Here is a 14,120-nt window from a genome sequence, read left to right as displayed (position 1 = left end):
TTCTGACTATCCTTTAACCTGAAGTGCATCAAAATGGAGTATTTAGAATGCCTGTTTTTTTTTTATTTTAGAATATTTAAATATACATGATAAATATGTTAGGAGAAAGGTATTTGAATATTTAAACATAAATAATAAAATATTTTAGGATGAGTCCTACACTTAAATATTTATTTATATGTTGTATATTCTATGTGTGTTTCCATGTGTATATATATATATATATATATATATATATATATATATATATATATACCCCCATGTACACATGTGTACACACACATACACAGACAGAGACAGATACAGAGGTAAGACAGATACAGAGATAGAGAGACAAAGAGACAGAAAGACAGAGAGAAACAGGGATAGTATGATGTCAATTTTATACAGTCTTTTTCTGAGGAGGTCCTATGTCAAACTTAATACCTATAGCATCATGTTAGCACTGAGAGATTTATGATGTTACAGCACTATGTTTCAGATTATTAGATTAAAACATTTTTGCTATACTTGGTAATATGAATTTATTGCTTTTTTTAAATTTTGCTTTACAATATGGCTTCAATTTCCTTGCATGTGGTTCAGTATAATGCTATCACATTCTACATTTAATGCTATACATGTACCAGAACTGAACAATTACCTTGTTTTCTATTTTTCTCTATTAGTGGTAATGCCATAATGAGCACCTTTGTAGATATGCACATCCTCTATTATTCCCTTTGGACGAATTCCCAGAAGTGAACTAATAGAATTAGGTTCTAAACGGTATTTTATTATTTGTTCTGCAGACTTTGTTTTCTTTCCCCTTCTTATGAGATAGCCTCAATATATAGCCTGGAACTCTGTGTGGACCAGGATGCCCTTAATTTCATAGAGATCCACCTACCATTGCCACCTTTATGCTGAACCTACCAATGTTAGCCATGGTGCAAGTAAAGCTGTAGGTGTATAATACTAGAAATACTCTCTATTATGCTTGGGTAGGGTCATGTTCATATCTATCAAGGTTCTCAGTAGTCCCTTAGGAGACCATCTATTGAAAGAAGGATTCTGGATCTTCAGAATCCATCATTTTCTTAATATATGTACTGTATATTCATCAGGTCATGTACCTATTTTTCTTCGTTAACAAACTAGAAGCTCCTTTGTGCCTAAAGAACAGGTTTTATTAAGATAATCTCAGAAGATCCCCATTACTATTATTTGAACCTTGATCCCTTATACTTTAAAGTGCTTATCCTATTGAGGAAGCAAAGACAATTTCAATTGTCCTCCTACTCTTTCTTTTGTCCAGCTATAGAGTAAGAAAATTAGATTCTCTTTTGAATGTCCAAGATCAAAATCTCCATCTTTTATTAATCCCCCTTTTGCACCTCTTCTTGGTATCAGTATCTTCCCATGTTTTATACCCTGGACACCAAGATCTTTTATGTATACTGCCTAGCAGGGACATGCAACCTAAAGGTATGAAGAAGAGACCTCATATGTAACATCAGAAGAGCTTGGGTAATTCAGTATACATGGCAGCATCCAGAGATACAATTCTGAATACATCTATCTCTCCATAGTATATTCTCAAAGACTGCAGTGAATAAAATAATAGAAAAGAAAGCAAAGATTTAGGCATTTACTCTCTTTCTCTCAAATGGAAATATAAACTTCATATAATTCTAACATTCCATTCATAAGTACAATAATGACCTAGGAGAAACTAACATTAGGAGAACAGTCATAGTTATGTGTCTACACCTTGGCAAACTGCCTAGAAAGAAAAGATACATAGAATGAAAATCTGAATTGTTTTATAAATATTGTATATCTCTACTAGCTAATGGAAATATGTGTATGGAGGCAACATTCTTTACAAGAAAAATGTTAATTTTTCATATGAATCACTTTACAAAAATATGTCCTTTATCCTTTTTACATTTGATTAACCAAAAGAAAATTAATTGCCATCTGGAAGAGAAAAATCCAACCAAACAAAAACCATTGACTATAATGTCTCTATGATTTTTCAGTGTTGAAATTTCTCAAATGTAATTCTCCAGTAACTAGAAAACTTTAGACCTATGTTCAAGGACTTTGAGTTTTCTGTAAAGACAAGTGTATCTATGAGATGAATTATACATTTATCTTCAAAAGTGTTGATGCCAGGGATAAAAGCTTAGGCCTCTGTGCTCTTTTTACATTGGCACTATGGACTTCAACTCAGGCCTTCAGGAGATCTGAATAACCGCTCATATCCATTGAGCTTCATATATACATACATACATACATACATACATACATATGTATATATATATATATTTAAAATGTATTTATTTTATTGGTTTTTATAATTTATTTACATTTCAAATGTTGTCTGCCTTCCTGGTTTCTCTTCTGTAATCCCCTATCCCTTTTGCCTATATGAGGGTGCTCTCCCTCCCTCACCCACCCACCCACTTCTGATTCACTGCTTTAACATTGATGTTAGATAAAGCAAACCTCTGCTATATATGTAGCTGGAGCCATGGGTCCCTCCATGTATAATCTTTGGTTATTTATTTAGTCCCTGGGAGCTCTTGGTGGTCTGGGTAGTTGATATTGTTGCTCTTCTATGGGGTTTCCATCCACTTCAACTCCTTCAGTCTTTCCCCTTACTCTTTCATTGAGATCTGCTTGGTCCAATGGTTGTCTGTGAGTATCTACATCTGTATTGGTCAAATGCTGGCAGAGAATCTCAGGGAACAGCTATACCATTCTTCTGTCAGCAAGCACTTCTTGGCATCAGCAATAGTGTCTGGGTTTGGTGTCTGCAGAAGGAATGGATCCCTAGGTATGGGGTGGTCTCTAGATGGCCTTTCCTTCTGTCTCTGGTCCAGTTTTTGTCCCTGCATTTCCTTTAGACAGGAACAATTCTGAGTTAAAATTTTTGAGATAGGTGGGTGGTCCTGTCCCTTAACCCTCGGCCATGCCTATCCAATGGATATGGTCTCTACAGGTTCTATCTCCCTTTTGTTGGGAATTTTGGCTAGAGTCATCCTCATTGGGTCCTTGGAGCCTCTCACTTCCCAGGCATCTGGGAATTTCTAGTGGCTATTCCCAGTTTTCCATCTCCCACTGCTATATATTTCTGTTCAATTTCTTGACCCTCTGTCAGTAGGATATGCTGAAGCCAAATCCTAGGTAGAGCCAGGAGAATCAGGAGTTCGAGTCCAACCTGATCTACACATATATACATATTTTTAAGAAGACACTACATATATTGAATATTTCTTATACAAAATAAAGTTTTATTATTATGCTCAAGCAATGATGCCTTTATGTATAATGAGAAATAACTCCTATTGAAATCCTCATGTATTATTCTACATAATAAAATGGAAATACAATTTCTGGAATTACATACAGGCAAACCCCAAATGCATTACTTGAAATAGATTGTATGAACAATTGGGTAGAAACAGATTTGTGGTCCAGTCAATGAGTCAGTCAAGGTAGGGTATTATCTTGGATGGAATTGCCAAAGAAAATTTTGCAGAAGGATACAGTTGTGTCCTAGAATGTCATACTTCAAAAAAAAAAAAAAACTTTGTGGCTTTAAAGTGTATTAGCTAGTACTGAAGAGCAGCATGTGCATTCTGGGGTGTTCATTAAGTGTGTTCCACTTTTCAGTCAGCTTCCAGATCCCCTCTCATTAACATCCATGAATTGAGGGACCAAAGAGATTTTATTACTAAATTCCTGTCAAATTCATGGAGAATAAGTATGGCCGTAAAACAAGAAAGAACAAAATAAAATGTGCGTGGAACTAATTCCGAAGTCTGAGATTGTCAGTATAAGATTATTTGTCAAGTACAAAATTTCAAGAAAGCATTTAGGAATTAATTTTCAAATAGCTTTGTAATCAAATCATCCACATAGAAGTAAATATATTCTAGGGAATACTGGCCTTTATAATTAGAGTTAGTCCTACACAATTTAAAGCTTCATCAACAACTTTAAACTCAACTATGGACTAATTAGCATATTTGTTTTGACACGCTGAAGACTGTTTCAATTCATCTAGCCAAAAAAAAAAAATACACATTTTTAATTGTGTTATCTCTTCTTCAGAAAGATCCAAATATGAAAGGGTAATTTCATTAGACTCTGACCTTTGGCATGCACTACTATACAACATCCTTATTAGTAAATGTGTTGGGAGTGCCCTTAGGGAAGAACAATGAATATTTATTTAGAAACTGGCTTTTGGCCAACTGTCTGTAGCCTAAAGTAGTAAAATTACATACCAAAGCATTTCAATTTTCACATACTTATGACTTTCCCTGCACATTCATGATGGGCAGAAGTGTCTATGTTATATTCTCTGCAACCCATTTTTCAAAAGGCTCATTTGCCACTGGAATGTATAGTTTGCGTTTCTGTTCAATCATAAGATGTTAAATAGGTATGAACTCTGGTTAACTATCACAAGTAAACTAGCTGAGATGCAGAGGAAAGCAGGCTAATTTTCTTTGTCTCTTAAAATTTCAGCAAGCTGCTTTTCAGTAATAGGGAAGAAGTGGTTCAGATGAAAATTATGTTTATTGGTGATGGTAGTCTTTGAAACTGTTGAAAGCTGGCTAGAAATATTTAAAATGAACATTCTCTGTTTTCTGCGTCATCATTGTTTCCCTGTGTTTGCCACATCTCTGAATAAAATGACTCTAACTGAATGACCAGGTAAGTTGAATTATGCATATAAAATCCCATCCTCCCATAGGGAACCAGAGCCCTGCCATTTCCTTGAACAGAATATTAGGCCTCAATGCAGCAGAATTCCAACTCTATACAATTTTACATGTCTTCTGACTACACTGGGATACGTATAGGAATCATCTCTCCCCCTTATTTATACACAACAAAGGACGGTACATACCATACTACATTTTCACGATGTTCCCTGCCCCACTAATATTTTATAGCTTACTTTGTTCTTACACGGAATACAACTCCTTGTTTAAATGTTTATGCCAGGAGCTGAGCCCTAACTGGCAGAGTCAGGTGGATCTCTGAGGCAGTGTGGTCAGCCAACCTAGAAGAACTGATGATCTCTGGGTTTGCTGAGATACTCTGGATCAAAAAGTAAATTGGAGCAAGTATATTAGTAAGAGACATCTGATATCAAACTCTGGGCTCTACTTAAACTTACATGCATGCATACTCAGCTGCAAATATATGTGCACACACTTATGAGCACAATCATATATACTAGAGAAAATGCCATGCATAACATCACACACAAAAATTGTCACATATAATTTAAAACTTCATAAAACTTTCTAATTGATATTAAGCTTATTATGTAAAATGAAATATGCTTTCTTAATTGAAACTTACAGATCTATTTATAGTGTCCTTTATGAGATTTAGTTAGTTATTTTTGGTATTATAGTTCTTTTGGAAAAATCTTTTCCTTTAATATATGTCAATGATTGAAAATCCTTACCACTAGCTTCCTTCCATATTATTCTCAAACACTCAATAAAACTTGTTTGAATGGGAAAATATATATCTGCACAGAATTTTTCTATAACATAAATTATAAGCCAATCATACTTTAGCAATGCAGATAAATATTTCAGAAAGGCTTGTTATAAGCTGTGCATAAAATAAAGAAAAAAAGCATAGATATTGTTAAGAAGCAATTACCTGCTTCAGAAAATGTAAATCACAAATAGGGGATTGGCAATTTAAGAAAAAACAAGAGCCAAAATGTCTTCACGGGACATTGGGCACTATTTAATGAAAAGTGAAAAAATTCTACCCCAGACATAGAAGAGGATGCCTAATTCCAGAAAGATTTCCCTGATAAGTAGGTAGTCAGATTGAGAGAAAACCATCAACCAATATAGATTGACTGTCTACTGTGCTGGGTGCAGTGAGAAGGAGAGGAGAGATAAATTTTTAAGATTAGAGAGGACAGCCATAACACTTCGGGAATATAAAATTGATGGAGAAAGGCAAGATAGAAGAAAACCCAACAAGGCTTGTGAAACATATAGCACTGGAAAGTCGCCGTTGAGAGATTTGGATAATAGAATTCCCAGGAAGCCAGAGGCTTGCAAGCAGTACATTACGTGAGATAATGGCCATGAAAATGCTTTGTAAACTGCAAGGTGCTATAGAGCAGGGAGATACAATCATTATGTGGTTCACTTTCTAAAGAAGTCTATGATTTTTTTTTTCTCTCTCAAGCTGGTTGGAAATGATTTATGAGTTACCCTGGGAGAGAGAGGTTATAGACCCCACCCCCAGTTGGACAATATCAGGTTAAGCTGATCTGAGATAACAGGACATAGATATTGTTAGAAAGAATTTACATGTACTTGGTTGGCTAGCCACCAAACTCAGTGCCTAATCTTACACTGGCCAATAATAATAGCTTTCATGCAAGTTATAACAAATCAATGGAACAATTGCATGACATTTTCTCAAAAAACAACCAAACAGTAGATAATAAATGTAAATTAAACTTCTATTTATATCTACCAAACATAGTTATAAGAACATTAAAATTAAGATACTATGAAGTTCATCATACATATCACAAAGAAGTATTTCCTTACTATTATATATCTAGAGAAAAGTACTAGTTTGCATACTGTACTCTGATATTCATGGAGTTCACGTAAAGTCCTGATGATATCCCGCTGATGAATATGGGTTTATACTGTCATTTGCCAGAATGAGGCCATGCGCATCAGAACACCTGCATGTTTTTCCTGCTTGGCATGTCTAACAGATAACTTTTAATGTCATATTTGACGATCACAGACTCTTTTCCATAAACATTCTCATCAGTTGGTGAAAGCATGGAGATTTCTCCAAATTTTAGCCAACCATGCAGTCCAGAAGCCCTTCAGCCAAATAGAGGTTGTTGGCAAACAATTGGAGGATAGTCAGGTCAGTTCAGATTTTAAATGTAAACAGGAAGTAGATAACCATGTATTAGCTGAATTAAGTAAGCATAACTTGTTACTAACTAACTGAATTCAAGGATTTAATTTACACAGACAAGATCTCAGCACAATATTTGGTCCTAATCCTGTTTAGATATAGTACTGGAGCAGATGAAAAAAAAACTTTTTTTGATTGATATAGATTTTTTTTCTTTTTTTTAGATATTTTCTTTATATACATTTCAAATTTCAAATGCTATCCTGAAAGTTCCCTATACACCCTCCCTGCCCTGCTCTCCTACTCACCCACTCCTGCTTCTTGGCCCTGGCATTCCCCTGGACTGGGACATACAAAGTTTGCAATACCAAGGGGCCTTTCTTCCCAGTGATGGACGACTAGGCCATCTTCTGCTACATATGCAGCTAGAGACACAAGCTCTGGGGTTACTGGTTAGTTCATATTGTTGTCCCACCTATGCGGTTGCAGACTCCTTTAGCTCCTTGGGTGCTTTCTCTAGCTTCTCAATTGGGGGCCCTGTGTTCCATCCTATGGATGACTATGAGCATCCACTTCTGTATTTGCCAGGCACTGGCACAGCCTCATACGAAGCAGCTATACCAGAGTCCCTTCATCAAAATCTTGCTGGCATATGGAATAGTGTCTGGGTTTAGTGGCTGATTATGGGATGGATCCCTGGGTGGGGTAGTCACTGGATAGTCCATCCACTCCTTCTTGGGAAACAACCTTATACAAGTTGGTTTTTACATTTTTTGTGTGAATGAATTGTCCTGCCTTGAAGGAGAGTTGTTTGACACTCTTTGTTGGCTTCTAATTTGTGCTTCTGAAAGAGTTCTAGATTCAAATGGTGATTCAACATGTAGAAATGTTGTTGATGTACTAGTGAGATAAGACATGTGTGCTCAAATGCCATTACTGGTTACATATCTCTATTCAAGTTTACCCCTGAATGCCTCCTAGAGAACATAATTTGAAAATTAGAAAAATATTTAGAAGTTAAAGAAATTACAATAATGATAAACAGGACTGCCAGATAATCAGACTTCTTGATTTGGAGCCTGAAGTTCAAGAGGGTGCCAATAATATTTTCTATGAGAGAGTCCTTTAAATATGGATGTCAACTGAAGGCAGAAAACAAAGACACATAGAATAAGCCCTAGATGCAAGAATCTAAACAAAATAGCTGGTGTTGCAGAAAAACTGTTCACCTAAGAACACTTGACCTTGCCAGAGGACACAATATATCCATTTCTTTATAGATCCATTTATATTCTTTGATATTGTGGGGCACTGAGAAAGAACATGGTGTTAGATCTTAGCCTTGATGGAGAAGTAATGATCAAATTACTGGAGATGTCTGACTTTGTGATTATGCTGTAGATAATGAACATTATTAAGTTGGACCTACATCTATATTTCTGTTAGAGTTTTCCATACCTATTGAAACCATTGGGCTTCCCATGAGATTTGAGGTCTTCAGCTGAGAGAACATGTCTGAGGATCTGGACCTTGCACCATGTGCAGCGCCAGCAACATCACTTCCCAGGGTATTTCCTTATTCCCACACTGACCTAGTAGCAGCTTGCTCCTTCATACCTTACTTTTGGCATTCATTTTAGCACCTGATGATTAGGTAACAGACAGACTATATAAAAATCTCTTAGAGAATCACCCAAAATTTCATCAGCTAACGTATTTACCCATGCTTCTTTGTTATCTGGTTTTATAAGCAAAGATTCTTTTCCAGATCCACAATGTTAACCTGTTTCACTGGCTCCCTTTAAAATGCATGCTCGTAACACATACAAGCAAACAAACAAAATACTAAAGAAAAACTTATGGTATTGATCACAAGCTTCTGTAAATATATGTTCCTGCTTGAAGTATATATTTAAAAAGAAACAAATGGAAATAAATTAAACTGTATTTCAAACCTTAACTTTTGTCAGTCATAGAACTGTACTATGAGGATCAAACAAATCAATAGTAACCATCATCCTATGCATTAAATAAGTAACCTCAGAACACACAAATTACAGCATGGGGGAAACACCATGGAAGCAATGCATACATGTTTTATAGTCTGTCAGTTAATGCCTTAGACACAGTATGCCCTCAGTTAGGTTGTTACTTTGCTCTAGTAAACTTTAAGCCAATGGAGTATTTATTTGTTGCCAAATGCAATGATCCCATCCCAGTGATTCAAGGAGACATGACTACAGCCTATTATAAGGAGCATTTATTTTTTACAGATTGAAAAGTCATTGGTATGGTTTCAGTGAGAGCCTCATAGCATATGGCAAATAGAATGAGTAGACAAAGGATTTGGAGGAGGAGTGACTAAAGTGTCATGTCCAGGAAGATGGTGGATTTGCAGTGTGCGAAACTTGTCACAGAGAACAAGAAGGACCTCTACCAATATAATGTGTGAATCAAGGAAGTAAATTTTCCCTGTCACTTATTTAGTGCTAACTTATTCAACTTTCTTCAGCGAAAGAATATCAGTAAATATAGGCCTCCACAAATTATACACAAATTCACTCTAAGCCAGTTGCACAGTCTCCTGAGCAATTTTCTAACGGGATCTTCAAGAAGCTAGGATTCTACAGTCTGCATATTCTGTGACAGGTGCTCTCAAATATATCAAGAGACAGTGACTGTCATTCTTTGTTGAGATCCATGATAGCAATGCCCTGGTAACCCAACACTCAGACTGGGTGGGTTCATCTTTTTCTCTCTTGGCATTCAATATACACACACCAAACACCCTGTATGTGCCAAATATATGATCAACAGGAAGTCATGCAAATGTTCTTGTCACACTACTATGAACCCTCCTCAGCCCATCTTCAGTGATACCTCCTGTGTCTGTTGTACAAAGCCATTATGGAGGCTGGAGTTTGCATGTGCCTTGTGAAAATGTCTGCATCAGAAAGTCTGGGATTAATTTAGAGAATATTTATATGAGTTTTGGTTGAATTTGAGACATAGAAAAGATAATCTGTCTTTTGGATTTTTCCTTTACTTACCAAAATTAAAAAAAAAAAAATGTCAGGCATAACAGACTGCTATGAGATTTATCATCCCACCCTAAACATTTACAAGATTAACTTTTCCCCTAAGGTATAAGAATGTCACATGTTATTTGGTCAACAGTATTAATTTAATTCTTTTCTAATAATATTGGTATGTCACCAAAGTAATGCACAGAGATTAAACTCACTTCTCTTCTTAAAACCCTGAAAGTATCTCTATGGTAACTGATCTATGCCAGCATCATCAAGACATAAAGCCAATTACAGTAAATAATGAGATAACAATGTGCACACATAACTGTGTTGCAGTACATCAATTGAATGCCTTTCTAAAAACTCAGGCATTTGAGTTGGGTTAAAACCCAAGCTTATTTGTCCTATATAAAGCACCATAACTCCACTGTGAAAAACATATTATTCAAGCCTATATTAAAAATATACTGTATTCTTTGCAAGAGGATATTTTTCTTAAGGATACTTTTAAATGATTTATAAAATGTCATAAAATTACCTACAAATATACAATTTTAGTAGATTATAATAAATGATTTAAAAATTGCTGGTATTATTGAAGAACTAATAAATATACACATGTGTATTTATGATATATAATGTTAAACTGGCTTGCTTACAAAACCCCATTTATTTTTATTAAAGATCTAATTGCTTGTGCTATAATTTGGAAGAAGTTTATCATATAGATACTGTGTAAAGGATGTCCTAAATTTAAAGAATCAAATTACATGATACATTAATGTGTTTAAGTTTATGGTAATTTATTATGTATGTGTATAATAGCTTAGTAATATCTTATATATACTCATTCAAACAAACAATAACCTATATTTGTCTTAGGGTCTAGGGCCAACAAGGAAAAAAAATCTCTCCAAGAAGTTTTACTTACCTTCTTTGCAGTCCATTTCTACTGTCCACTTGATAATTTGGCCTTTTAAAATGACTTTTTCTACATTGTACATAGATTCCATTGTAGTGTGGCAGATGTTTGGTTAAAGTTCCTTCATCTGGTTTTCTTCATACTGTCTTCTTCAGTCTCCATCTCTTGAGTCAAGTGTAGAACTGTGTGGGGAAACTGTTTATTGATTATGACTGTGACCTTATCTGGAAGCCGATATAGGAAATTACTCTATGAATTGTTCCCAGATAGTTCAGGTTGAGAAACACGGGTGGTTTGAATATAGTAAGGATTTTAAAAGCCAAAAGAACTAACAAACATTAATTTGACTTTCAATCCAATTTGATAAGATTGGGAGGCTTTTATAGTGCTAGTTTAAGTATAACAATAATCATATATTGATGAAGCTCTCTTTAGAAGAATGTATTTGAAGATATGCATATATCTTAAATGCCAAACTTTTCATTAGCACTGAAATATGGTCATATTATCATGGAAATAATCTCTAATGAATTACAATATAATTTCAATGAGGTGAGAGACCAAATACTAACCCTACCCAAACTTTTCAGTTTCTTTATTGTGAAGCCTTATTGAGAACTAGAACTTCACTACACTCAGCCTGTTCTGTCACAACAATATACTCTCTAGATCAACAAAACATCCATTGTATACTTTCAAGAGTAAATATCGAAAGCATTTATACCAAGCTGAAAAAGGACAAAGATTGAGTAGAGTTACATAATATGCTATACATTATTAATGCAGTCTCAAGTGGGAGGCTTAAACATGGCTACAGTTCAAATGCTTAAGCTCTATTGAAAACTGACTTCCTATGTCCTGAAATACCTTTAACAATTGTATAGGAGAAATGCATATATCCAATGATGTATTTGTTCTTCCGTCTCTTCCCAGTTATATACCAGAGTAGTACACATTCACACAGACCTACACTCTACTCAGTAGTAAATATGATGTCTTTAATATAAGACCTTTATACATAAGAATAAATGTTAATAGATTGGAGACAGTCTGGATTAAGGTGGGCCTTGTTTTCATTTTGCAAACTAAATGTAAAAAGTTTAATTTAGGTGTTATATTAATATTTGCTTTTTAATGTGAATGTTTCAATCATTTCAAAAAGTTTGCAAACGTGAATAAGATGACATGGATCACAGAACAAAGATGCTTTCCGTTGCCATTGAGGGTGTGAACTCAATCATTCAAGATTACCTGGTAGAAGGTCAGAACCAACTCCCAGCAGCTGTCCTCTGAATTGTACATGTGTGTTAGAGTAGATCTCAACAAACAAATGCAAAATGAATGCATTAAATACAATAAGAATTTCAAAATACAGGGTAATAATAAGTGCTAAGGAGCTTCTAGGTACAATTGAATAAATTAGAATAAATATATCATTAGAAAATTTTTAAAATGTGAGCGTGATAGATACTCTGGACTGGAGATGTTCTGATAGATTTGCATGTCCCCTCTGCTTTATCTTACACAAAGTGTATGAAGTCATGTGATGCACACCTACTATCCCTCCTCCTTTGCAAATCACACGCTGTAGAGAGCAATTGAAAATGCAGACACAGCTGCTGAAAAGAACACATTCCTATCATATGGTGAAAAGACATTAAAAACACATAATTTTAGAAGTCAAAATAAAATTCAAAAAGGTTATTTCTAAGTAATAATGATCTTGAGATTCAGATGTCAACTATAAGAAGTGATCTGTCCCTGTCCCCGTCTTTCAAGACTTCACAGATCCCTGAAGAAAATGAAGGGCGGCAGAAGAATGGAGGATGGAAATGTGTTGAATTAAGATTCTGTGATCAAACAAAATTTCTAAGCAGAGCATTGTAGTATAGATTTTTATATTTCCACAGTACTAAAACAGTTGTTCTAAAATTTTAATATGAATCAAAGTTGCTGGAAGGCTTGATGAGAGACAGATCATTTCTCAACTCTCAACGATCCAAGTTTTTTGTTTTTTTTGTTTTTTTCACTGTCTCACAGTAAAACTAAAAAGTGTGCATTTCTAACAAGTTCTGGGTAACATGATTGTTGCTCACATGGAGACCACTTTCTGAAATAAATACTCAAAATGATTTTCAACTGAGAAGAAGTAATTCTTGAGTTGCATTTAAAAACATAATCATTTCATTCAGTTAATGAATTTATTTCTTTGTAAAGTTTAAGGGTTCCTTTTCTGTATGTGCAAGGTCTATGCAAATTCCTGTGTATGAATGAGGCTCAAGCATGTCACCATGGAGGTCAGAGGACAACCTTCTATGTCATTGCTGGCCAAGGACTCTGTTGCTCACCACTGCGTGGGTCAGTAAACCTGCCCCACGGGCTTCTGGAAGTTCTCTGTGTCTCTGTTTTCCATTTCATATGATGGACACTGGAAACACAGACCAGTCGCTAGGCTCAACTGGATCCCAGAGATTTGAACTCAGGACCTCATGCTTGCACGACTGGTGCTTCACATATTGAACTATCTCCCTAGTTCTTAAAGGATGTCTTTTGTTTGTTTTAATCTTGATTACTTAGCAGAATCCACACATATACTAAACTGTTACAATCTATTTTTCATTACCTTCAAAATAGAATCTGATAGCATTCATTCTTATAGGCATACCATATGTAGTTTAAGAACCATAATTCACTCTTTTATGTTCCCTGTGTATTAGTTATAAGCTCCATATTGATATAATTGTCCTTATGTACATTTGATTGTGAGATGCTAATTAATGATTTTATCCTACAAAGAGAAAATAATACAATCTTGTAGAGGCAGACAACACTTTTATAATGCTGTTTGGAGCATTTTAAAGAAGAAACATGTTCAAAGCTGCTACTTTAGTTTTAAGATGATGGCTCTGAGAGATGACTCAAAGGTGGAAAGTGCACGTCGCTGTCACAGAGCTCTTCAGTTCTGTTCACAGCACCACTAGTAGTCCAAAATTGGCTGTTAATCCCGAATCTGGTGTCTTCTTCTAACCTGGACAGGCACCAGGAGTATATCTATTGCACATATAAACAATCAGGCAAAATACACATAAAATAAAGAACATAAATCTACAAAGAGTATAGAGCTGGTAGTAGAAGCCTCAATTATGTTTTTTTTTTTTTAAGCATATTCCTCTGGTTCTTCTCACTGTTCGAAAATCAATGTCCTATAAAGTTGACAGAATAGGATAATTGCCATTCTC

At 35.1% G+C, this 14,120-nt stretch overlaps 2 long non-coding RNA genes across 2 annotated transcripts in view; one reads left to right on the top strand and one right to left on the bottom strand.

The window, feature by feature from the left end:
- Positions 1-14,120, top strand: part of 1700019L22Rik — a 799,537-nt gene that overhangs the window by 508,824 nt on the left and 276,593 nt on the right. The window lies entirely within an intron of this gene.
- Gm2516 (predicted gene 2516) overlaps positions 1-14,120 on the bottom strand; it is a 47,978-nt gene that overhangs the window by 7,480 nt on the left and 26,378 nt on the right. The window contains exon 5 of the long non-coding RNA NR_046067.1: positions 10,891-11,076. This is a non-coding gene — a long non-coding RNA (predicted gene 2516). The remainder of the gene's footprint in view (positions 1-10,890; positions 11,077-14,120) is intronic.

This window comes from Mus musculus, chromosome 8 (assembly GCF_000001635.26).
Source record: "Mus musculus strain C57BL/6J chromosome 8, GRCm38.p6 C57BL/6J".
NCBI classification, from domain to species: domain Eukaryota; kingdom Metazoa; phylum Chordata; class Mammalia; order Rodentia; family Muridae; genus Mus; species Mus musculus.
The sequence above is the reverse complement of the archived record's forward strand: the minus strand, read 5'-3'. Positions and strand labels throughout refer to the sequence as shown.